Here is a 26,774-nt window from a genome sequence, read left to right on the forward strand (position 1 = left end):
TTGCCCATTATTGCCTACCACAGGTCCAGTTTCTTCATTATCTTTCACGTCTGATCTAATTTCCATCAGCTAAGTCACTTTATCTTTACCTCTGCTCTCCTTATTCAACTCTTCAATTACTACTGTATAGACAGTAGCTAGAGTAGTTAATTCTGAAAGCAGTTTTATTCTTTCTTCTGAAATGGTATAAAATAGTGCAGCTTAGAAACATTAACCAGTTTTTGGTATAACAACCCAATAATAAGATTATTTTTTACGAACTGTGTGCAAATCTTTTATTTTGTTATTATTATTGTAATTTTTCAATATTATCTCCTCAGTGATCTAGTGTTGAATCTTGGAAAAGTCCAGAACATTAATAAAGCTTAATTCTAATTTACATAAGTAATCAGGTTAGGGAAAGGAAAAGGATCTTTTCAGTGGAATAAACAAATTTCCAAAACTAAAAACTACTGTAGTATTTTTATAAAAAATATCTTTATTATCTTAACTAATAGCTTCATTTAGTAATGGTCTCTATAAAATTTACTCCTACTTACGATGGATTTCATTTAAATAATATTAAAAAGTTTGCTTTTTTCAAAAATAATCTATATGGTCTTTTCAAGAGAATTTATTTTCAGTTATAATCCTAAGAATTTCACTAATAATGACTTCTAAATATTAACAATCATGAAAATATTATTTTATTTTACTCTTTGCATTTAAAAAAGCTTTTAATGTTTATTTTAATTTACTTATCTGAAAGATTTTTTTATAGCTGAATGTATATCTATCAAATGTATTTATATATTAACATGGGACTGTAGTAGATTTTATGTCATCATACCAACATTGTATCCTAATTTGTCCCCTCCTTCTTTTGACTGTTGCTTTATCACTTTAAATTGTTTTCTATTTATAATACATGATCTAAAGTACTCATCTGTTACCTCTGTTAACTTACTTTCTACAATTTTTGTAGCGACATTCACCATTTACCCTATCAAAAGCTATTCTTAGGACTAAAAAAATGGTGCAGATTTTTCTCCTGAATTCATTAAGTCTATTATTTTTTAAATAAGTTAATAATGCATTTTTTTAAGGATATTCCTTTTTTCACCTACTCAGTAATACTATTAATATTAATATATTAATTTCATTTGAATTTGGTACTCATTGGATAGAATCTTTTTAATTATTTTTGAAAAAGATGGAAAAAACTGTAGGTCTGTAATTATTCCATCATATTTTATAACTATTTTTATACAAAGGTTTAAATTTTAAATATTTTTTATTATTCTGGACCATTTCCCACTAAAAGTGAGTTATTAATTAATTAAACCTACTACTGGGTACTACCTACTACTTGGAGACGCCGTCTGTCAATTGCCCCCAGGGGACACTACAGGGTCATTTTGAATTGGATAGAAAGAGTCCGGGTGATCACGCAGGGGCGAATCCATGCCATAGGGATTAGGTTTGGCCCCTGTTTGCCGGAGGGGGAGGTTTTTTAGTACAGATGAGAGCCCCGCACTGCCATCAGAGCAGGACTGGCAGTGGCTGGCAAAGCTTTTACCTCCCCCTAGAGAAAACAAAAAAAAACCTACTACTACTACTACTTCTACTAGGTCTGCTATTGTTCCCTGCAATATTTATATGTAAATATATAAAATATTCATTACAAGACCTATGATTTTTATTATCTGTAACGTAGAATTCATTATTTTTCAGAAAATTTTTTTTGCTTTCTACCTCTTTCTTGTGAATGGTTCTAAGACCATTGTAGAATAATTTGTAAAACTATCTAAAATAATTTGAATATTTGTCCATATCTGTGATAAAGAATTATCTCCATTTATGAAGATAAAGTCACATCTTTTCACAACATTGCCTTCAGTAAAATTTATTACTGGAAAAGTTTTTGAACTTTTATCAGAGAAATTCAACAGTTAAGAATCTCTACTAATTAAAAGAATCTAGATTTCTTCAAAAGAAAGACGTTGCCAAATATGGAAAATACTGTTCTCACAATAATAGTTTATTAAAAAATAATGAAGTTGGTGCAAAATCTTTTGTGGAGGGCCCAGTTCTTGAGGTTTAAGTGAATTAACCTTTTTAATTAATTTTGTTGTTTCTGAAACTATATCTTCTGGCTTAAAGTATGTGTATTAGAAAATTTATAAAAAAAGAAATACTGTTTATGAAGTTTATTTCAGTTACAGAGTGGAAATCTTTGCTAATTTATCAGATGTTAACTATTTGTTTGGAGGATATTTTTGTATCATTTACTCACATTTTAATTTTAGATTATGTATATAAGTTACATTAATTACAATATATTAGAAAGTGATTTAATTTTTCCAAAAAAAACCATTATTTCAGTGGGTAAATAATTCAGGTTTGTGAAAAAACACAGCCCATCGTGTAACTCATTTTACTGAATAGTGACTGTATTGTAAAAATCTTTTTCTATGGTTCCTCTTTACTTGAACTGAAAAAGGTGTAGATAATTATAACACACACAGTGGTTCATAAGGAAAGGAAAATAATCTTTGAACTGATTCTAAGGCTTGAAATAAGGAAAAAGGTTCATACAAACATTTTCGAAGTCAAGGGTTCTAAGGTTCGAGTCCTCGTAAAGGCAGATGCTCTTATATGGATCTGAATCCTAGACTGTGCGGTGTTCTTTGGTGGCTGGGTTTCAATTAACCACACGTTTCAGGAGTGGCTGGCCTGAGTCTGTTCAAGACTACACATTTACCTGTACGTTTACACTTGCACGCCAGACTGTGAACAGATGCCTTGCTATCTCTGTAGAGTACGGTTGACATCATGTCACTATGCAACATAAAATAAAACTGTATTACATAAAATAAAAATAAATATGTCCGAAAACACTTTGTTATTGAGTTACAATTAGCGAAAAATTACGATCGGATTTCAGTTCCCCCGATGAAATGAGGCCATATTGAAATTTTTAAGGCGTTATATAACGGGTAAACTGGATGGTTTCAATGACTATTTAAGTTATATAATTTAGTAAAACTTTATTACTGTAATATTAAAGTCTTTTTAAAAAATGCAACCGTTTTATTATTAAAAACAAAACAGAAAAAACTTAACAGAAAAATAGTATGAATTTGTAAAAATGAAAAACAGTTGTTTTTAGTATATTAAATTCAGACCTTTGAAAAATTAAAATCCTTTTACTTTACTTAAAGCAAAAAGTACTGAGTCGTTTATGATGTATTAATTTACAATAAATGTTAAAAAATTCCACCGTTGAAATCTATGTACTTTAGAAATCGTTTCCTTACATTTTCTGTCGCCACCGTAACGTATCTTCGCGTTCTTGATGAGAACAGCAGCATTGAGAATGCGATCGATGAAGTTCATCACGTGTGTCTAATTTTTGCTTGTATACCTCGCATCCATCTCCATTATATAGAGTAATCTAAGGGAGTAAGGTACGGTGATTTAGATGGCCAATTTACGGACCTCTACTACGTTCATTCCATTTATCATCTAAGAATTGTTTTACTTCATTCTTGAAATGTGTTAGTGCTCCATTAGTTTGAAAGTATATTTTAATTCGTTTCGCCAATGAGAAAGTTTCAAGCATTGTAAGAATTTCATTGTTAAAAAATTCCAGATATTTCTCTCAGTGACACGTTTTTCTAGTTTGAAAGTGCCTATTAATTACATATGTTTAATTTTTACAAATTCATGACATTTTTCTGTTAGTTTTATTCAGTTTTGCTTTAAATAATAACAGTAAATTTTTTGTTGTTTTTCCTATACTTAAATGTTTTCAGAATTAAATCCTCTACAAATTTTGATAATAAAATGTATCACCCATTTAACTAAATTATTATAGTACTTCAAACCTAAAAAAACGTGTTTTTCATCACCTAATTTTCCTGCGTTATAGATATCATGAAAACTAAGGGAGATATAGTTCTGAAACCTTTTATTTAACACCTTAAAAATTTCTTTATGACCTCAGCTAACCGGGGAACTGAAATCCGGGCGAAAGTTTTCGCTAGCCGTAACTCGACAACAAAGCGTTTCCAGACATATGTTTGTAAAAACGTTTTTTCTTATTTCAATCTCTAGAATAGTTCCAAAATTATTCCCCTTTCCATCTGAATCATTATGTATATACATTTTATTTATTTTTTAAATTTTTGTAAAGAATCCATTTTTACAAATTTAAATAAATACATCTGTCGATTATCTTATTTAGTATTTAGTAAATAGTCCTACGAAGTCTATTGATGATTGAATGTGTCGTTAATTCTTCATTTGATGAGCTAAATAATTAAACTAACCAACATGAAAAGCAAACCTTTTCTCCTGATTATTTTATATTTTTCGTTGTGCCAATAAATACTACTGTTCCCGTTTATTATGCTCCAATTTCAGGAGCTTCAATTAGCCGTTAAAATCATTTACCTTAATGATTAAGCTATATAATAAAATTTAAGATTTTTGACTTATAAAGTTTTATTTGCTTAATAAAATTTCTAATTTTCAATTAATAGATTTATTGTTGTCCATACATTTAAAGTAAGCAGAGTACTTCCTGTTAGTTGACGCAGTAATAGATATTAGTTATTTGGCAACGCAAGATTTTTACAATTTTTTTTTATACAGCGTTTTATTTTTTGGAGTAATGTGTTTAATTAAGTATTTATATCAAAATACTTATGTAGAATTAGAGGATTTGTAAGATGACATGAAAACACAATGTTACATAATGGAACTCACGATGCCTAAGACGTAGAAAATCAATAATGATTTAAGCGCTAGATTTGTCATAAATTGTAGAAAAAGTGGAAAAAAATATGCTTCTCTAAAATAATTATATTTTATGCTTTACAGCTCTTTATTAGTCACCTTATTTCTTTCATTGGATATTAATTTATATTTTAATTACTGGTTTCTTAATAACTGTGATAAATCTATTAATTACATTTTAATCTCAATTAAATTTTTCCAACTTCTTAGCTCATGTAATTTTATTTCATTTCCATGAAATCCATTTAAAAAAAATACAAAACTTAAAAACTCATAGAAAATCTAAATTATCCTTTTTGACTACTTTTTAGTTAAATTTGTTTTATAGCCTGCTAAAACAAACAAAAAATTATTTTAATATTCTTTACTAACTGCTTAATATGTAATTTTATCTCAAATGCCATCGCCAAATTTGGACCATCGGATTTCCGCTTTTCGGCTACTTCCAAGTAATTACTTTTTCAATCAGGAATGGTTATTTTTTTAAAAAAGCTAGTCATTTCTTTTTAATACGCTAAATAAGAAAATATACATCGTAATTAAAAGTAACTATTTACTAACGCGGTGGCAAAGTGGATAAAATAATAAGATACAGTTTTGGAATTTTCTTTATTCGTTTTTCACGGCCATAAAGTTTGGTAGATAAAAGTAATCACAAAATGGGTACTTTTCTGGTAATTTTTCTTTAGTATTTTGAAGGTGACTAATAATAACGGAGTAATGGTTTTAACAGAAAGTTTTCAGGGAATGAAAAAGAATACGATTTCGATTTTTTCGAGAATTTTTTCCTTTGATTTCGAAAAAGCTTTCGAATTTTTAAATTTCTTTTTGAAATTAATTATTTAATTTCGAACTCACTAGTCTATCGCTATCAGTAATTGGGATTATAAAAAGCTTTACAAAAATTAGAGAGCGGATAAAAAAACTATTATTACATTATGCCTAAATTAAAAATATTTATTCAAACTTCCGTAGTGGATAGTAACAACATTCCAACCACTTCCTCATTGCCACTTAGATTGTGTTTGATATTTTTAAATCCAATTGTACTACTTTGTGGCTAAAATATTGCAATTATTTTATATTATAACGTTATTGAGAATACATTTATTCATCAAGTACGCTACCTATACTTTTACATGTTTGTAAGTATATTTTTCATAGATATTTTAAATTTACAGCGAATTGATATATTATTCCTATTTAAAAACAAAGTTATAGTGATCTCTAAAACCTGAAGATCCAACACAGTTAAATGTAGACTGTTTAACTAAGGTTTTGTTGGAGAAATAATATTTATAACAGGTGTTTAGGAAAATGTTATTGTTTTTATTAATAATAAAATACAAACCTTTTATGAGAAAAAGTAAATTCACACAATTATATTTAAATTTAAAAAAAAACTATGTAAATTATTTAAAAAAGTGTTTTAAATTAGTTTTTAAAGAATATTTATTAATTCTATAAAAAAAAATTTTGAAGTTTTAGAAACCAAGATCACTATGAAAAAACTCATCAATGATTTAAATTTTCAATTTGGTTTTCACTCCAATTTCAATATAATATACCTCCAAACCGGAAGTATCTTTTTTTTTAATATTTATACTTATAGAACTTCGGAATTTCTGTATGATGTAGTGAAAATGTTTAGTATTAACCATTTATTTCATTATCATTCGCACACTGTCAGGAATTTGCGTCTTCAACACCCGACCAGTGGCGGCTCGCGTATAGGCACTGTGAAACTGCAGCATCCCCTATTTCCAGTTGATATTATCGATAAAATGTAATATAATGAGTCCTTTTTTCTTTAATTATTTATTTATACTTGTACAATATATAATCCTTAAGCTTAATGTCAGTAGCCATCCCCCAGTTTAAGAAAAATAAATAAAAATCTTTGTATGGAACTGTGCGCTTCACAGTTCCAACGGCGTGGCTTTTGGCTGTTGTGCACGTACGCACATAGGAAGCTGTACGTGAGGCTATGAGGGAGAGAGAGCACTGTCTCTTCCGCAGTTCCGACCCTGGCGTGCTGGTGGAAGGTAGTTCTTTTTCACTCCGCGTGTGTACGGAACGTTCCTTGTTCATTCCCTTTTCTAGTTTAGTAGGTGGAAGGAGTATGAAAGTGGTTTAGTTATTTTTTCAGTAGTGACCAGAAGATGGTGGAAGGTAAGAGCTCTTTGATTGCCAAATCTGTCCAAAAACACGCTGGAAGGGCGAAAGAGAAGGTAATTAGTAAAAAAATAATTATGTATTTGTTTCTGTGTACGTAGAAATATAAATTAAGCACCATTGAACTATAGTGTTTTAAAGCGGAAATTTTATTAAGTTATTATCTAATAATACTAAAAAGTATTATCTGTATTGATATTTTATTATTTATTCGGTTAAACCGAATATGTACCACATTCTTGAATGTGATAAAGTGTAGAATTAGATTATTATCCTGCTTCCGGCTATTCTATTTTTCATTTTTTTCGGTTGTTTTATTTGACAGAAAACTTCAACCATGGTCGTGAAAAGGCCAAAAAAATTTTCTGGAGCAGCACCCCCTACTAATTTTAGCTATAAGCCGCCAGTGCATCCGAACAACGTTTACACCGCTTTTCAGATTAATGTTACTAATTTAAAAAATATTAAATATCATGTGGTAGTAGCAAGTACAAAAAGACGATTTCCATCTGATCTGATAACGGAGTCAGGTATAAAGTTTCTTTCATTTGTTAATTAAAAGGAATAACTGTGTCCCATTTCTGTGTTTAGTCTATACGAAGATTTTCATTTATAATCTCTATCCCTCGAAGTCGTATAATATATAAATATTAGTTATGTTAAGTGTGATAATCTGCCAAAAATTGAGATTATGAATCACTACGTTTTATAACGTTCACTCTCTTAATATTGCAAGGTATTCATGAGGTAATCTCAGTTTAATCTAAATGAAAAGAGTGGGCTTCGTTAATACCACCAGGTGTCCACAAGTCTTAATTAATAAAGCCCATTCCGTTAACATTGAAAAGTATCTTCAGGCAAATTAACGAAGTTAACAAATGTAATTCAGCTAAAGTGTAGATGCTACGAAATCTTGTAGTAGTAGTAGTAATAGTAGTAGTAGAAGTAGTTTAGAGGTAGTACTAGTAATAGCCCAAAAAGTAAGTCTGCTGTAGAAAATCGGTACGAGTTTACATGAAATCATAATCCCTTTTCACTTACGCATGACTGAATTTTAAGGTGAAACATAGTGAATGACTATTATTTCAAAGTAATCTGTTGAACTTGAGCTCGTTCTCAATGGGCTTTGATGACCTTAAATTTTTATGACATCGATCCTAGGTCAAGCCGTCAAGGTAATGCCAAATATCATAAAATCAGCCGTGTGAAGGACGAGTGACGCATGCCCCAAACCCATCCATCTTACAATACTATTATTTGTAATTTGTGTTACCAGATCAGTTAAATTTTTAATGACAAAATTGCGTATAATCGGAGAACTGTCCATAAAATACAACTGAAATAAAATATAACCGAATTTTAAAAATATATTTTTGAAAATTAATCACTAAATAATATATTCCTTTAACAGGTATCCACAATAAACGTAAAAGAATGCGTTGGCAAACATTAGTAATATTTATTGTTATTACATTGGTTGTTACTGGATGTGAAGAAATCTTCGAGCGTGTTCTACCATATACTGCACAAGCACTCTTCGTGTTACCAGAACGTTGTCTGAAAGGGTACGCCTTTTCTTATACAGGTAGCTGTAGAAGGGTACTTACAAATAACCATAGAAAAAGAACGAGGTTTTCTTCGGATATCTGGAGCTAATTGAATAAGACAGCAGTGCGCAAAATCAAATGATCAATGAGGCAAGTTACTTTATCTATTAATAAAATTTTTACGTTAATAAATAATATTTTAAACAGGTAATATTTTCCATCTAACAAATTAAGAAGTAATTGAACCGATAGTGAAAGTTTTTTTAGAAGTGGTATTTATGAGTAAAATTAAACTTATAATGCGGACTTTTATACACCTAGAACTAAAATAATCTTTTATTGCAAAATACTATTTAATTCAACGTATGAATAATTCGTCAATTTTTCTTCTCACATTCACGTAATATTTCAGATTTAGAAAAAAAAAATGTATAATTAAAAATTGCAATTATTGTTCGATATTCTTATGATGTTATTTTTTATGCTGTAAATGGAAGAATAACAATTGATTACAAACGAATTGATTTAATCTGTATTACAAAGTTGTTATGATATACATCGATGCAACAAAGCAAAAGCATTTCCATAAGTAAAAAAATTATCCTTTGTATTTTTCAAGGTTTTTAGATAAACTTATTTTAAAACAATAATAATAATATGTCGGTCATAGAATGATGTAAGCTTGTGCGTGTACATCTTGTAAGTAGAAGCTTACATACATTTATGATAGCTTGTGGGTGTATATTACAATCTATTTTTTTATACAACAGGATACAGAGTTTTTTTAGATTTTCAGGGAAGAGGTCTAGTGTGTTGTTTTCAATATTGTAAAGAAAGTACACTAAATTTTTTAGTAAAATAATTTAAACATACCCTGATCACAGCGATCCAGGATTATAAAAATTAAGCTACAGTCGTTGCAATAAACAATCTGATAGAAAAAGGAAATATTAAACGAACAAACTTTTTGTTGTATTAAATATGTATTATTTATTTTTCTGAGAAATTTTCCAACCCTTTTAAAAAAGGTCTATATTAGTAATCAGTAATTCACCTAATTAACGTGATTTTAATTTATGCTGAAAGAATTTTGGAAGTGCAAAATTTGAAAACGAGTCATTTATTATTTTTAATAATTTAAAAATATTAACACGTTCGATCAAACAAGTTTCTAATAATAATATAATCTTCATTGTGTGTTTTTAAGACATTAGGCATCATGAAAATTACAGGACAACAACGGCATTTTATAAGCATACAATAATCTGCAATAACCTTATGTTAATTAACCATAACTGGTGTTATGTTAATTAACCATAACTGTGTTAATTATGATAATCTACCTATAAATATGTTAAGTAACCGTATGTTAATAATATGAATTCATAAATAACTTAACTATTCCATAGAAAATGTAATAAATGATGTGGATCTATAATTAATAAAAAGAGATGCTAAATTTAATTAAATTAAATAATGTCTAGAGTTCTCTAATTCATTATTATTATTTATTTATCTTTTGTAATGCTCAGAAAAAACAGTTATGACAAACTTTGAAATGATACAAGAAAGGATATAGTTCTCTAATGAGCGTAAACATACTTTTGCCGAGTAATCTTTGAAGAATCCTAATTTTTAAATAGATTACTTTAGTAATTTAAGCGACAAGATAATTTGTTAATAGGATATGTTATTCTTTAAACAAAATTACTATTCCTATTATATTACTATTTTCAAGTTGTTAAGTAAATCAGATTATTAAGCAGGCAAAGTTTAGGAAATATGACTTTTTTAGCCGAGTAAAGCTTTGCTCCAAATCTGTGATACGTTTTGTGATGTTAATGATTATTATATTATGATAAGATTTTATATGAAGTGTCGGACAGACTCGATGAATATTCACTTACGGTTACAAAGAGGTTATGCAGGTTAACTTCTTACGGAACTTGTATAGGTAACAAAATATATTTAAAAATCTGTTATAGAAATAGGAAAATTACAAAAATATTAACCTTAGTATGTAAATTTTGCATATTTATCCATTTACATAGTAACAACAGAATTACGCTCTCTTAGATGACAAATGAATTTTGTAGTGTGTGAGAAATGCCATGCCTGATCGGGGGATTTGAATCCAGGACCTCCGGATGAAAGGCTGAGATGCTGTCACTCTGTCACGAAGTACGTAAATAATGATCACAACAAGCTTGAAAAACTAGAACAATTAGAATAGTTAAAAGTTGACAAAAACAGTATATTAAACAGAAATGTATAGATCGGATACGTTATTTAAACCTTAAAGAGCTTTCCTAACTTTTAAAAAACTCTATTAGAGTATCTCCTCCACTGAATAAGGAGCTGCTCAATTTTTCCCCCTAATTTGTATGTTACAGTCTGTTCAACTATTGGACAATAAGCAACACGTCGCAGCCCAATGAGATAAGAATGATAAGTAAGTCATGCAAATGGGGCGCAGTGTTGTACAGGTTTAGGTCGATCATTCCTAAGACATGTAGTTAATTGAACCCCAACCACCAGACTACACTGGTATCCACTGTCAAATCCATATAAATCAACTAACTGTTACTAGGAATTGATCTTCAGAACCTTCGACTTTGAAGATCAGCTGTTAAACAACTGATTTGCGACAACGAGTTAACCACTAGACCACCGCGTTGAGGTAAAGCTGTAGTTAAACGCAGAAGTTTCCTTGAAAGAACAATTTCTATGTAATCTCAGATTAAGTCAAATACAATTTTAAAATTCATTCAGTTTTTGCATACGCTCACTTAACTTAATCGTCTATATAAATATATTAATTTTGATAAAAATATTAAACTTTTTTTTGTTGGCAGGGGTGATACATCTTTACAAGGATTAAGTAATAATTTTTATTTTTATTGCAACTACTGGAATTAAATAATAATCGGCTTATAAATACTTTATTACTGTATTAAATATTCGAAATTAATTTTGTAAAAATATGTCGGTAACAATTAAAAACACAAATCTATAATTGTTAGTAATTGTTTTATAAGTGTATCCTTAGTCGTTATTCTTCAATATTAAGTTTTCTTAGTGGTAAATGTTACTAGTAACTTAACTTAAGCTGTTATTAACAGATTTTTAATTATTTTTGTTTACTGAGAAATTAAATATAAATATTAATGCGTTAAGAATTAATTAACTTGATTTATACGCAGTATGTATATTACATTCAGATGTAACACAGTTGAATTCACTGTAGATAAAAAAAAAATGTTTTCAGTGCTCTGCAGTATTCCATTTCATTTAGTATTTATCACTAGTTCATTAATCTAACACGAAAAAAACCGATACTATTAAATAAGTCCATATTATTGCTACAAAGTATGACTTCAAATCAATAAAGGAGTTCTGTAACAATATAATTTAATACAGTGCCGTAGTTGAAGCTGCAGTGTAATCAAATTAGATATTTTAGAAAACTTTGAGGGGAATATTTTCCTAGCATCTTACTGAAATTGCAAGAAATCCACAGCCAACAAATTGTACTGTTCTACCTGTGTTTTTAGTTTTATTCTTAAACATTTTATTTATTTATTCCTAATTTTGGCCAAATTTTATTCAACTATCAATTATATAGTTACCTGGCCGATCATCTGTTGTACTAGTTGCTCTATAATAATATTGATACATATTCATACCATAGCCAAAACATATTCATGTATACGGCTATTACTTTTATTTTAGTATACGATTCCTCAAACTTCAAATTTACCAGTATATTTGGATACTTTTTATAAATTAAAAAAATTAATTAATGCTCTCTTAAAATAAAGTTGCTCTCTTAAATAAAGATTCACTGCAAACCAACTGCCTGATTGTAATTAAACTTCGGCTTGATGTGAGAAAGTGTAATGTTGATATTAGTAAAATGATTTTATTACAGGAGTACTTTTTGAAAAATAAGAAATCTTTTCCATTTTTTTAATTAACTATAAATGAGAATTTTCCTCTTTCTTGGACAAGAGAAATGTTTTTCTTAGAAATTGCTCATTCATAAAATATACACCTGAAAATTATCTAAAATTAATGAACTAAAGTTTTCTTATTTATAGTTTCTTCTACCTTCTCCTACCAATTCCTTAAGTACATAATCGAAAAGAGTCTGCACATTTACCTAACTTATTCGACGATATTTATTGAGATTAGATGCAAAAAACACCTTATTAGCGAATAAAATTCAGGCAGAATTAAATTCAAAATTTATATAGAATAATAAGAGATTAAAATTATCCCGGCCTAGTCAAACATTCCAGTTGGACTCAAATTTATCTAAACCGATTTGAATAAAAATCTTCCGTAGTTGAAGAAGTCAAATATTTAGAATTAATAGTAGATAAAAGAACTAATTAGAAAAATATAAAGAAACAGAAAATAATAAAATTTTAGATTTAGTGAAGGTTGGCTTTTAGAAAGAAAGTTAAAATTTAAATTAAAGTAATAAATTGTTGTTTAAACTATATTTAAAATCCGGTTTTACGGTATCCGCCTATAAGATTTTTCTAGTAATAAAGTTGTCGAAATGTAACAGAAAATTCAAAATCATAAATAAAAATACTAAATTTTCTCCGATTTACTGGAAATGTTTCTCAATATTTTTGAACACCTCAGTTAAAGACAAGATGTTATTTATGAAAATAAGTTTAATCTTTTCTTTATTGTTTACTTAAGTTATTTATTTCTTTTTCAATATGTCTTTTTTTAAAATACGAATAGGAATACAAAAAATCTAATGTGGCCACCGTGGACACCACATAACTTCCTTGTACGCCTATTAAATTACATATACACAGTTTTAAAAGTACATAAAATTTAATTTAATTTATAACTTCTGATATTTTCATATATTTTTTTATTATTGTTATTTTTTAACTATTATTTATCGTAAACATTTTTTTACAATCAGAGATTAATAATTATTAATAAATCAATATATTTAAATTAAAAAAAACGGAGATGAAATCTGATTCGACCGATGTGCCTTCCCCATGTAAGATCCAAATATTTCATTAGGCTATAACTCTGGAACCAATCAGAATAAGTGCCACTTATGATAGATCGTTGAAAAGCTCTCAATAAGGACTTATTACTGCAGTTAAGAAAGAGTTCAAAACCCAAATTTTTTTGATTATACAGACGTCACGCCGTAACTAGCCAATATTTATTTAGGGATTGTCAAAATGGATATTTCCTTTGAAATTTTAAAACGGAAATTTTTCACGATTACAATACTCTCTTTACTTCGTTATGGAAGTAAAAACCCTATCTGTATGAAAAACGTTATTCACAAGAAGCGATAAGTAGCGAAATCTTAATCAATACAATTAAAAAAAGGAATGGAGAGAAATTTTTCCTCAAATAGTAATTTGAATATCGAAATGACTTCAGGCTATAAGTTAAAACGTTATGTTAATCTGATACTATACATGTATAATGATGGGAAAAAGTAAGGAGAAAATTTTCAGATCATTTATTAAGATGATGTAATATTTTTAAAAAATCTTCCGTTCAAGTTATGTAAAGATATTACAACTGGTCCACCAAAGAAATATCCTCTCCCACGGAATGGTTCTCAAAATCTGGACCGACATCCACTGGTGGTGAGTCGTGTAAATTAGAATTAATGTGGTTATAATTTTTTTTTTCAAATTTAAGAAAAATATTAACTATAGGAATATCATGAATTATCTAATTAGCTGTGAATTATTTAATCAAACTTATCACAAGTTACCGGGTTGATTTTTTCTTAAAAATAAATATAAAGTAGAATTTATTTAGAGCCGACTTGAGACTCTACATAAAGAAACTAAAATTTGGAAATCACCGATCTATGAAGTAAAAAACGAGTTATCGAAATCGGTCCATTTTTTGAAGAGTAAGATTTTTACAGAGACAAAAAGTATACATGGGTATCGGAATAAAACCCTCCTTTTTTTGAAATCACTTAAAATTCAATTTTTTTGAAGAGAAAGAGTTCAATCTATTTTTCGTATGGTGTTGCTTTTTATTTCCACAAAATTTTCTTGAACAGTTGGATTTACAGAACACATGTAAATAGATGTACCCGTTTTGAGCAAGATCCTATTTCATTGATTTATAAACAGTTTATTAATTTTTCTATTAATAATATCAACTAACCCGTGATTTTTTTTTTGCGGTTGTAATTTATTTTTTCAATGCGCTCTCATCTAACCGATCTCTCATTTAACCGATTTTCCAATTAATCAAGTGTTGGTTCAATTTGCGGTGAATAAATTATGACTGTAGACATAAGTATGCTTAGGTTTTTGTCTCAGCTTTTATTTATTGTAATAATTTTACTTATAATTTTACAAAATATTTACAAGAGATATTGTAATAACACTTTTTTTGTATCGTCAACAATTAAAAAAATTATTCGTTCATTCAGCTCAATTCATTTGCAGGAATGTGGTTTCTTCAAACAATTAGTTATTAGAAATTTTATACATATAATACATTATTTTAACTTAAATACAATAAATCATTACAGTTAAATAAAATAAATTGATACTGTATATATAATAAGTAGTATTTTTGTAAGTCTTTTACCGTTTCAGTTTAATGTTTATAAAAGAAATTAGTTTGCACACACACACACACACACACACACACACACACACACACACACACACACACACACACACACACACATATATATATATATATATATATATATATATATATATCTATGCGCAGAGATTTTGGAGTAAAAAAGCGGAGTCCTCATTGGAATAAGAAAAAGGTTTTTATTATATCAGGAAACGCCTTGTTTTTCTTGCCTGTCAGCCACTTTTTTTATTTTTTTTTTTTAGTATAGTTCATATCATAGGAACAGAATGAGATACTTTTTATAAGATTCGCTATAAATGTTTAAACCAACACCATCAATGAAAAAAAAGATATTTTACTCTAAACAATTTTGAAAAGGATGGACATATTTATCTTAAAATCATTAATACCTCTGTATATTTTTTTTATATCTTCAACATCAAACCCTGATTTCGTCTAAAAAAGGACTTGTTACTACGACCTATTTATTTTAGAATTAAGTTAAATTAAAAAGTCTAATTTGAATATTTTTAAATATTTATTTACTTACAACAACTACAACTTTTTTTTGTGTCTTAATCAGTTACGACAAAACCTTTCGCAATAAACTTCTCACTCGTACGTTGAACTCAACATATCAAACAAAATAATACTTTTAAATAAAATTTCATAATTAATCATATAATTAATAACTACTTAAGTTTAAGCGTTGTAGAGGATGAGTCTGTTTTAAGCAACGTAATTCTGTTTTAAGCTGTAAAGCAAAATAAGTTGGTAACCCTGAAGTTGTGATTGATCGATATGGTTATGACCGTGCACATCAGATGCCAATTTGGTAACTATGGAGCAGTGCATTGCTGTAGATCGAACGTTAGTAGTGGAAAGGTATTCTGAAAATCCTGACTCTGTTGTGATTATATGTTGCATTTCAATATTCGACATCGTGGTGCCGTTCCAAGACGAAATAGATAAAATTGTAGATAATAAGTTTCCGAATTATTGCTTCTGCAACGAAAAAAAAATCACCAGGTCCTGTGCACTCCGTAAGAATTCCTCCAAACATTGACAGAGTCGGGCAGGCAATGATGAAGAGTCTCCGTTTATCTTCTAGGGTGTCAAAAGAATTCTATCCAAGGATTTGAACTCACATTCCTGTAAAATGTTAGATATGCGAGATCTAAGTGAGTGTGTTTTTTTAAATTTTATTAGCTTATTTACTGATGAATCGGTTCTGTTAATGCGGGATGAAGCGCATTTTCATTTATCGGGCACAGTGAACAAACAAAAGTTTCGTTGCCAGTCTGGTATGAATCCTAAGTGGCTTCATATGCGTATTTTTCACATCCCACGTGTAACTGTCTGGTGTGGTTTGACAAGCTTTGGTAATTATAGGCCATTATTTCTTCAAAGATAAAAGGCATTTGGTAATAGTTAATTCCAATCAATACATAACGATGTTACAAGATTTCCTTGCTTCTAAACTGGTTCATCTTAGTATCGACTTGAATGTGATGTGGTTTCAGCAGGATCTCGCTGACAAAGCATCTATGACGGTGTTTCGAGAGATCCTTTCAGGTCACCTGATTTCCAAAAGAGGAAAGGGTTCATGGCCGAAGAATAGATGTGCAGCACATAAAATAATCTGAAATTACTTATAATAACGAATACGTAGCATATTAAGGCTGCAGCCTATTATAAACACAGCTCAAAACCGGTGACTGAAATTCTGCAGTAAAAAAAAGCATTATCGTGGTCATTGTAGGTAAGTCATGGTGTCGAACAAAATAGAGCGTATGAGAGTAAACATAACCTTCCGGTTTCTTTTTAATTTTACTATCCCTTTGATTACATTTACGCAATAGGTTAATAAAGGTATAATTTTGTTTACGGCTGTTAAATAGATCGTCTATTGTTGTATGTACCTTCAAGTAGAGACATTAGATATCGCAACATCCGGGTGCGAGGTCATGTGTCGAAGCATACTTGAATATTAATACGTTAATTGTTTTCCTTCTATTTGAATGTGAAACCTCCCCGATAGCTTACTGAATATTCAATATTATTTTCTATAAACGTCTACTAAATCATTTCAACATGATCTTTGATTTATTTATTTACCAGTAATTGGGCACAAAGGTATTAGAAATCAGCCCAGATCTTCTTAACATTAAACGAACACATAGTTTCTCTTAAAGTATCCACAGAAAAAAAATAATGTATAAAAACTAATAGATAAGAATACAAAAATGAATTAAAAAAATCTGATGTGGACACCGGATGAATTTCTTGTACGCCTGTTAAATTACAGACACATTTTTGCGGCACTTCATTTAAACCTATTTCATTTGAAAGTGAGATACGAGCCTCCAGTTCTTTAATAAAGTGGACAGTCACACAATAGCTAAAATATTGGTCATTAACATCAAACATTTATGCAATTATTAATTCAACAATCTTACCTGAAATATTAGGATAGAGTAAAAGTCCCTTTATTACTCTTTATTTAAATGTGTCTTATATCTATCTAATAGTATGTTTTAAAAATTATTGTGATGTAACCATCAACAAAATGAAAACAAAAACGAATAATCAGACGTTTCACTAAATCTGACGTGGTCATCATATGACTTAATCGTACGCCTATTAAATTACATATACTTTTTTTTTTTAAATTGAAAAGATCATAAAATTTTATTTCATTAAAAACTTCTGATAATTTTTCATACCTTTTTTTATTGTTATTATTGGATTATTATTTATCGTAAATTTTTTTTACAATCAGAGGTTAATAATTATTAATAAATCAATATATTTTGATTAAAAAAAAAAAAAAATAAAGAAAAAAGGAGATGAAGTCTGATTCGAACCAATGTGCTTCCCCTTATAAGATCCAAATATTTCATTAATTAAAATTCCATTTGGCTATAACTCTGGAACCAATGAAAGTAAGTACCACTGATGAAACATCATTGAAAAGATGTCAATGAGAGCTTATTACTGCAGTTAAGAAAAAGTATAAAATCCAAATATTTTGGATTTTGGGCTTTTTTAGACACTTTTCGTTCAGTCGATTGCAATCAAAAGGGGAGGCGCACAACTAGATGTTACAACAGTCGTAAATCCATCATTTTAACGTCTAATCGTTTTTTAGTTATGCGAGATACATACGTACAAACTTCCATTTATTATTTTTACTTCCTTTACTTCGTACAGGAACGGAACGGAACGCAAGAATGGCGGGAGTTTCAATATTTCTCCCTACAGATAGCAGAGCCTGGACAATGTCCCTTGCTGCTGTATCTTTCTATTATCGGGCGGGTTTCATGGGTTATTTAGTGGCAGTTATAAATTTTAAGTTTTATTACGGACGGATTTGGTGATTTGCGTTCCTATCCATATGGACCAGCGTGAAAATTATTTACTGGGTCTTACCGTGGGAGACTGAGATTTTGAGCCTCGTGCTCCCGGCGTTATTCCCTTTTGTCCGTCCACTGAAATCCTTTCGTTACTAGCACCTTATGGGCTAGCAGAAATACGTCCTAGTTATTTGGAGGGATCAATGCGCTCCCTTCTCCGGAGGGTGTCGCATATGGTGACTGAATACTTCGTACAAGGAAGTAAAAAAAATGAAAATAAAAAAAATCAATAAATATGCCAGGATGGTCAATCTAAAAAAAAACAAAAAAAAAACAACAAGCTACATCAACGCATCAGAACACTATCTATATTTACACGAACTATTATTATTAAACAGATCAATATTCTTATCTATTAAGCTCACAATATTTGACAGTTTAAGAGAAGAATTTTATGAGAAATTGGCACACTGCAAGATGTGCTATCAGAATCTAGCTATCAAAAACGAAAAACGTGAACCTCTAGTTAACTTAGGCACATAAAATACTCATCCTTCTGAAATATATTGACAATAAATTAAATTATTAATAACCTTATATAACATCAATAATTACAATTACTTTCGTCTAAATTTAAGACTTCTGTTTTTTAACATTGCATGTAACTAAGACAGAAAAATATAGGGACAAAATGAATTATTAATCTTAAAAAAACAAATTCCAAGTACCTGTTGTGGATTAATTCTAAGTGTTCGATCCGATATTGATGAACGAATTCCATATCTGTACAACATACTCAAGTCAACTTCTCAGGTAGATATAGTAGAGTATTTTAATTGCTTCAACATCCTGAAAATATTTAGCGTATCTTATTTATAAACCACAATTATCTATTAGCATTATTAAAAATAAATTGAAGATGCTCATCAAAACCAAATCTCCTATCAAATATGTTTCCCAGATCCCCAACAGACACAATCACAATTATAGTGTTGTAATTTTTCAACAAGAATAGTTACAATTAAATACATCAATATTAGTTATATTATAAAATCACTTATTTATCGCATCTAAATCACTCTCCCGATTAATAACAAGAAATGGATTTTTCTCTTTTTCATGTTGCCATGAAAACTTCCTCATTTTTATGTTGCCAGACTGATTAACCCATGAAAACTTGAAATCCATGTCTTTTTGGGCCCATTTCAATAGAACTTTAGTATTTAGAACGTTTAATAAGTATTACTGTACAAATCAATCTTAATTTACATTTAATTTTTACTGATAAAAATATGTATTCAGGGGTGTATATACTCAGAATCCTGTAAGTCTATATAACTATTACCATTGATATAACTATTACCACTGTGATCTTCAGTTATGAAATTTTGTATTTTATTAATATGGCGGCAGGTGTTTTTTTTTAGAATAACAAGGGCGTTTCTGAATAACACACTTACATTTAAGTTAAAATTTTCCCGTTACACAAACAAAATTATATTTATGCGTACAGGAATACTGATACTAGCCTACTTAATATTTAATGAATTCAAATAAATGTTTTAAGAACTCCTTCGAAATTATTTTTTTTGGATCAATTTTTTTATTCATTGTAACTGTTTTCATCCATTAATTCAGATTCGGTACCTGTGTTTTTAAAAATATCAATCCTACAGATAAAAGGTTTTTTTCCAATGGCTTTCTTCACTCCAGACAAATATTTGAGTATTTTTCTTGGTTAAGTTCTGAATAGTGTATTTAATCTTTCCTGATGTTATTTATATCGTGTATAATTATATAATCAAATGTATAAAATTTTAATTGATTAATAATCATTGATATAAGTATAATATATTCATTTATTAGCAGAAAATGAGAAAGGAATTGAAATCGTAGACGCTTATTACTTAAAATTTCATGAACCTTTTAGAAATTCGACTAAGTCAAGTTTAAGAATACAGGGGTTGCAAAGAAAATGGAGAATTTCATTTAAAATTCAAAGTTGAGTCTGGTGAAGAATAAACGGCAGAATTATACAGGTTTTTAGTCGCAGTGATATAAGAAAATCGTAGGCTAAGTTCAGAGATTGAATAAATAAATCTTTTCTGACAATAAAGAACTCAAAAATATCATATATATAAAGAATGTTTATATTGAGTATTTATTTCATATGAACTGAAACTTAAACTATTTCATATGAACTTGAAATAAAACTGTATACAATTTAAAATGTATTTATATATTCTCTTAGGACAAAAACATTTTCAGTTTATCAGATAAAGTTCTATTAAGACTTACAAACCGATTGATTGAATAATATTCTTTTTTGTAAGAGGAGGGAAAGTAAGTATAAAACATTTTACCTTTGCTTTTCCATCTTTATAATTTATCTCATAAAACAAGTTTATTTGCTGAAATATCTATATGATACAGCAAGTTATCATATTAATATTTATTTTATTTACATATTAATATTTATTTGTTTCTTACATATACAATATCTTTTCAACCTTAAAAAAAATTACATACAAATTAACTAATTTTATTCCCAAAAAGGGAATCAAAACAATTAATAGAAACTAGAAAGTATTCTCTTACTCTCGTAAAGAAAACGAAATATTTGGGTATACATTGTTTTAAACAATCTTAATTTTTAGGGAAACAAGTGGTAAATAGATTAAAAAGACAAATATATTTTTTTATTTGTATTCGGATTCCATTAGAATACTAAAGCGTTTCTGAAATTAACTTTTTTTTTGTTTGGTTCTGTTAAATCAAAACAATGTGAGTAATGTAGTTCTGTATTAATGATTCATAATTCAGAAATGGAAATGTGTAGTCTTCTAAGTGTGTGTTAAGTAAGGTCAGTATTTATGTTTGTTGTTTTCTAAGGAAATAATTTGCATGCATTTAGTATGTAAGTAGTAATTCGGGATACAAATTTAATTTAAAAAATAAATTACTACATTTACAGCAGTAAAACTATCAATAACTTTAATATAAAAACTATACGGTTTACATTATGGGATGACTTTCGTTAAATTCATGTGCAATTAAACATTTTTCAGAAAAAAAATACATGATTTCAAAAGCAAATTATGTAAACGAAGTAGAGAATATTACTTTTTTCTTTATTCGTGATTTTGTTTTACAGTTTTACCATGCGGTTTTTGAATTGAATTGTTTTAAACCAAGTTTTAAAGGTTGAAAATTAAGTATTAATTTTTAGTTTATATTAGAGTTCATAATGTAATTATTTTTTGGATTTTTAAGGTTAATAAATGTAGCTAGATTGTCAAAATAAAATAAAAAAATAAAAAGATGTATAAAAACCTCAGTGCAATAGATTTTTAAAAAGAAATCATATACTTTTGTCTACTGAAAAAGTAGTAAAATAAAATTATTCATAAATAAATAAAGTGATAAAATCAAATTCCCCAAAAAAAACCTTAGGAATAATTTTGAATTTTTTAAAAATTCTTCTTTAAATTGGAAACATTTTGAAGTAGGGTTCAAATTAAAAACAACTTCAGTTTATTAACTCTTAATTTGATGTTGACTAGAAAAAGTCCAAATTTTAAGAAATATAAAAGTATAACTTTTTTATGGAGTAGTATTCTATTGCGGTATTAATTTTTTTGAGCTTATTTTATTCCAGATTGTTAATTTTAATTTAATTATAATAGAGTACAAAAAGTACTAACGGTATTACAAAAAACCGTTTGCAACAAGTAAAAAGGCAAAAAACTGCAAGTTGATAAAAATAAGAAAATTGCCTTGTAGCTATGCAGTGTAAGTTAAGCCTCTATAGAATGTGGGAATAAGTATTTTAAATTTAATAATTAACCTAACTTTGTCCATTAATTTTTATCTTCTTTTTGATTGAAAAAAACTTTGAGTATCACTTTTTTTTGTCTTCAGTCATTTGACTGGTTTGATGCAGCTCTCCAAGATTCCCTATCTAGTGCTAGTCGTTTCATTTCAGTATACCCTCTACATCCTACATCCCTAACAATTTGCTTTACATATTCCAAACGTGGCCTGCCTACACAATTTTTCCCTTCTACCTGTCCTTCCAATATTAAAGCGACTATTCCAGGATGCCTTAGTATGTGGCATTATAATAGAGTACACTATAATGAGTATCACTATCAGATCATTAAATTAGTTTTCTGAAGAAAAAAAAATATGGATGTATGAAAGTCTGCTTTTTAAGCTTATCTTTACCCATACATACTTCTAAAAACGTTTCCGCTATCGGTTAATTTACTTACTAGTTTCAAAAGATAACATAATTTGACCACTAGTTTCAGCAGGTGATCATCTGATATCCTGTTTAAAAAGTTATTAATTTATTTTATATACATATAATATAATTTATTCCATAAACCATTTAATTTTACGCACTGCTCCCTTCCTTAATTAGCTCCAAATAGCCGAAGAAAAAACCTCATTTTCCTTCAATGGTTATTTCTAAATATCCTTCTGCAGCTGAATAAGAAAAGATGTACCCTTTCGGATCACGTTTAGGTAACACGAAGAGTTTTTGTGCTTTATATGGTAGAAAACGCTCGAAGATTTGTTCACATCCAGTGGCAACCAATGTAGTAACAATAAATATTAATCATTTTTGCCAAGGCATCATATTTTTATTTTATTTTATAGTATCATTACCTGTTAGAGAAAGATAACATGAGCGTATTATTTATTTTTAATTTTTGTCACATAATTTGTATTCTACAAAATTGCGTTTTATTTTCATAATATTATTTTTTAACAATTTCCAGAAATATATTTTTAAAATTCGGTTGTATTTAATTTCATTTATATTTATTGCGCAGTTCTCCGATTATACGCAATGTTATCATCAAAAAGATCGTATCTGATACACAATTAACAAATAACAGCATTGTAAAATGGATGGGTCTGGGATATGACGTCGTCACTCGTTCTTGACCCGGTTGTTGATTTTATGATATTTGGCATTACCTTGACGACTTGACCTAGGGTCGATGTCATAAAGAAAGATTCAAGATCATAAAATAGCGTGCCCATTGAGACCGAGGTCAGGTTCAACATATTATCTTGAAAAAAAGATTATCCAATATGTCTGTCCACTTGAATAAGAAATGATATGTCCTTTAAGACGACGTTCAGGTAACAAGAAAAATGCTTATGCATTATGTAATCGAGAGGGCTTGAAGAAAGATTTCTTCACATTGAACAGCAACCAGTGTAAATACAGATAATATTACTAATATCTCAATATATATTCTTTGTTTAGAATCAGTACCTGCTAAAATAAGATAAAATTAGGATATTATCTTCCTTAATTTTTGTCACATAGTTTGTACGTTATAAAATTTCGTAAAATTTTACAATATTTATTTCTTACGCAAAGTAGAAAATTAATTTTCAGAAATATATTTAACAAATTTAATATTCAATATAATAATAAATAAATAATAAATAATAAATAATATTCAATTAATCATATAATTAAAAAGAGCTGTAGATCTGATATACAATTTACAAATAACAAATTTGGAGAAACTTTTATTGCTGTTTAAAGAGGTTAATATTTTTCATTACGTTATCATTAAATTATTCTTTAATAAAATTTTTTTAAAAGAATAACGCAGTATTTCAAAATAAAAAAAATTATAATTAGTTTATTCGTTACGTGATTGTCTTGATGTGCAAATTAAAATGATGCGTTTCACAGCTGTGTTCCATCATTAGAATTTTCATTCCACTAAAGTAATTAGAACGTTAAGACTGCATTATACATAAATAAATAATAAAAAAAATGTTGTTCACTGTAGACACTGACACTATAATAAACGTATTATTTTAATCAACGTACCAAGAAAGTTATGAGTCGGGTTCGTAAAGGCATTGCAAATCGTTTTAACATTAACAATCCTTGGATACTATAAAAGGTAAAAGTTTTTCTAAACCATATAATTTTTTCCATTAATTAACGAAAAGGAATACGATTTAAAAAATACTGCTTTAAAACTAAAAATAACGCAATTTTCCATATGATATCGCTAACTCTAATGAGTAGTAATTGAACAGATAGTTGAAAAACTTGTTGAAAAAGGTTACCTGTTTATTGGTTAAATCAGTAAAACAAGTAAAAGCCTATTTATATTTCTTTTTGAAGATATTTTAAAATAATAAAAGAAACAGATTATATGTTAATTAAAAAAATAATAAATATATTCACTGAAAAAATAAAAATACAATGTTTCATTTAATAAGATAACTTTCATGCTTTGGTGTTATTAAACATTACCTATATTTTTAACAAAATAAAAATATCCAAAACAAAAAAGTGTAATTACAAGTATAAGATACTTTAAAACAGTTTTCGTAGAAATACTAAACAGTGAAACAGTGTCATGCAGTTCGCCAAATTAAATTATTATAATTTATTTTAATTATTCTATTTACTATACATTTTCCTAAAATCTCCTAAAAAACTAGAAAACATTTCATTTATCTTAAATAAAAATAGCGTAATTAGATAGATCAATAAATAATATACAAAGTTTAACGTGCTTTGAAGATATTTCTGTGCAATTTCGTGCAATGAAGCAATTTGATAAAAAAAAATGTTATAAAAAAAGACTTACATTTATTTTTCCCTTTCTCTCATATAAACACGTGATTGATTTAAAAAAAGTCTTCAACTTATTAAATCTTACCATAATTACTTCACCACCACATTAACGTATACCTAATTTTCATTGAAATATATGTGAGTTAAATACTTAGTATTTAAAGACCAATGATTTAAGTAATTCTTTTTTTTTTTAGCTTTAGAGCTACGCTGCAAGAAAGTACGGTAAAGTTTGGTAATCAGTCAAAAAGTGGGGTATGGGTTTATTGCATTTCCCAGAAACCAGTTTTATGGATCCAAAAAACAAAAGAAGTGGGGAGTAATGTAAAGTGGGAACGTACGTACGTGCGTATGCACCTGCATACGCCGTATTTAAAGCTTAATAACTTTTGAATAGATAAACCTATTTTGATAAAATTTGCCTCAGAGATCTTTGTGCATGAGGGAATTTGTTGGTAAAAGTTTGGGATCAATATCTCTAGAGAATGGGGGTAGACAGTTTCTTTGGGGTCAGTTCTCTCAAAATTTGGCAAACATAACCCACTTTATATTAAGCTCAGTAAATGCTTATCTTACCATAAAAAAAATATTGCTACCAAATTCTTCCCTTCTTCCCTAAAAATTGCAAAAAAACTACGTTTTTATTTATTGAGTATTTATTAACCTGATTTTTTTAATGTCTTTCTAAGCATAATAATATTGCAAATGGTAAAAAATAAAAATATTTTGCGGGCAATATTGATGGTCGGGGAGCTAATCAAAGTTTAAAAACATCGAATTTCTGAATTTATACGAGGGATATCTCTAAAGTAAAGACTGCTGGGAAATTTCTCTCCTTATTTTTGCAAACCTGTGTCGTTCGTGGTCTCGCTAGTAGTGTACATACAGCATTGTTGTCTGTAAGTATCTTTGATTACGTGTAAATTATTACGTTATAAAATGAATAGGAAAATCGATGTTGCCGCCGACTGTGAAATACGTGGAGTCACACGGTTTTTAAACCATCAGAATATAAAACCGGCTGAAATTCATAGGCAGTTGGTTGCTGTGTACAATGATAATGTAATGAATGAAAGAAACGTCCGAAAATGGTGTGAAAGATTTAGAAATAATACATAATTTATGTGCATGACGAAGAACGTCGGGGAAGCCCTCGATAATCACCGAGGACTTGTTGAAACGCGTCGATGATGAAATTAGAAAAGATCGTCGCTTAACGATTTCCGACCTGGCCCTTCTTTTTCCTGATGTTTCAAGAGCTATTATTGTTCGCATTTTTCGTGACCATTTAGGCTTCAGTTAGGTTTATGCATGTTGGGTGCCGCACGTCTTAACGGAACATCACAAAAAATCCGAACGGGATCTGCTTTGGAATTTTTGATGCGCTACACAGAAAAAGGTGATGGGTTCCATAATTTTATTGTTACCGGAGATGAAACATGAATTTCGTATTACACGCCAGAGAGAAAAAAGCAGTCAAGTGAATGGCGTCATCCTCAATCACTAACCAGACCAACAAAGGTCAAGCCACAGCCATTTGGACGTAAACTGATCGCCACAGTCTTTTGGAATCAGTTTGGCATATTGCTGATTGATTTCGTGCCACGTGGTACGACTATAAATGCAGAAACCTACTGCTAAACTCTACGTAAGTTACGGTGCGCCATTCAA

At 28.8% G+C, this 26,774-nt stretch overlaps 1 long non-coding RNA gene across 2 annotated transcripts in view; it reads left to right on the plus strand.

Annotated features, from left to right (window-relative positions):
* Nucleotides 1–5,792: 5,792 nt before the first annotated feature.
* LOC142319172 (uncharacterized) overlaps nucleotides 5,793–26,774 on the plus strand; it is a 28,358-nt gene continuing 7,376 nt past the window's right edge. Inside the window, exons 1-2 of one of the 2 annotated variants that reach the window (XR_012755120.1) lie at nucleotides 5,793–5,927; nucleotides 8,369–8,654. This is a non-coding gene — a long non-coding RNA (uncharacterized LOC142319172). Of the gene's footprint in view, nucleotides 5,928–6,895; nucleotides 7,014–8,368; nucleotides 8,655–26,774 lie in introns of those variants that run through there. The other variant, XR_012755121.1, reaches the window with a different exon arrangement.

The sequence above is a fragment of the Lycorma delicatula genome, chromosome 2 (genome assembly GCF_047948215.1).
Source record: "Lycorma delicatula isolate Av1 chromosome 2, ASM4794821v1, whole genome shotgun sequence".
Taxonomy (NCBI): Eukaryota; Metazoa; Arthropoda; class Insecta; order Hemiptera; family Fulgoridae; genus Lycorma; species Lycorma delicatula.